At 41.9% G+C, this 1,220-nt stretch overlaps 1 non-coding gene across 1 annotated transcript; it reads left to right on the top strand.

Annotated features, from left to right (window-relative positions):
- The first annotated feature begins 433 nt into the window (after positions 1 to 433).
- Positions 434 to 540, top strand: LOC120269652. The gene has a single exon (XR_005539296.1). It is a non-coding gene; the product is annotated as a small nucleolar RNA R71 (small nucleolar RNA).
- Positions 541 to 1,220: the final 680 nt, after the last annotated feature.

Raw genomic sequence — 1,220 nt, 5'->3', positions numbered from 1 at the left:
CCCACTCACCTTGGATTTTATTACTTTGACAAACCCGAGCACTTGAGGGATATATGCAAGGGCGTTGTCACGGTTCCATGGAAGTAGTACCATCAATTGAAATAGGGCAATCAAATGGCGTATGTTCTCCCCCACACCTAGTGCAACTCATCACGGCCGCCCCTCTAAAAGAAGATAGAGTGTCTAACTTCTTACTCAATGACTCAACTTGAGCCGCTAATGATGTAACTGCATCAATCTCATGAAGTCCGGCTATATTCTTCCTATATACGTGTGTTCCACTAATAACTGTTCATAGTCATTTCTTAAATAAGATGCCGGGCTTCCTCGGGGGTCTTGCTTCCTAAGGTATCTCCTGCTGCAGCATCAAGTAACTGCTTTGTGCTTGGGTTCAAGCCATGATAAAAAGTTTGAATAATCATCCACTAGGGGAAACCCATGTTGAGGACATTTTCGTAGGAGCTCCTTGAACCTATCCCATGTCTCAAAAAGATGCTCCAATTCCATTTGCACAAAAGAAGATATCTCATTCCTAAGCTTCGTAGATTTTTCCTAGAGGGAAATATCGGGCAAGAAAAGCTTCTACCATCTCCTCCCAAGTAGTGATTGACGCTCTAGGTAATGAATGTAGCTATTACTTTGCTCACCCTTTCAAGAAAAATTAGAAGGCCCTCAACTTGACAGCATCATCCATGACACCATTAATCTTGAACATGTCGTATACTTCTAAGAAGTTCTCAATGTAATTGTTTTGATAGCATCATCCGTGACACCATTAAACTGTGCTGACTACTGTAACATCTGGATGAAGCCTGGCTTAAGCTCGAAACTCTGAGCTATAATCGGTGGCGCACAATACTGGATTGTGTGCCAAGAACTGCGAGTCTGGCATAATCTGAGAGTGTCCTCTACTGCTCATTCTATTCTACCATATTATCAGACCCTTCACCTTCTATCTCAGCTTGATTTGACTATTCTTGCATAGGTTCCTTTCCCCTTCTATGAAATTCTTCTTCCAATGTCTGGATCACCTTCAACTAAAGTCGAAAGGATTTCCTCGAGTCATAACCTGCAGCTGCAACCAAAGAAAGAAAAATAAATCAAAACGATGGAAGAATAAGAAAGTGTGAAGTAAAACAAGTGATGAATACTTTCAAAATGCCTATTCCCCGGCAACAACGCCAAAAACTTGATACACCCCTTGCGTGTGTGTACCGCAA

This window comes from Dioscorea cayenensis, chromosome 9 (assembly GCF_009730915.1).
Source record: "Dioscorea cayenensis subsp. rotundata cultivar TDr96_F1 chromosome 9, TDr96_F1_v2_PseudoChromosome.rev07_lg8_w22 25.fasta, whole genome shotgun sequence".
In the NCBI taxonomy this organism is placed as follows: Eukaryota; Viridiplantae; Streptophyta; class Magnoliopsida; order Dioscoreales; family Dioscoreaceae; genus Dioscorea; species Dioscorea cayenensis.
This window is presented reverse-complemented; position numbering and strand designations above follow the sequence as displayed.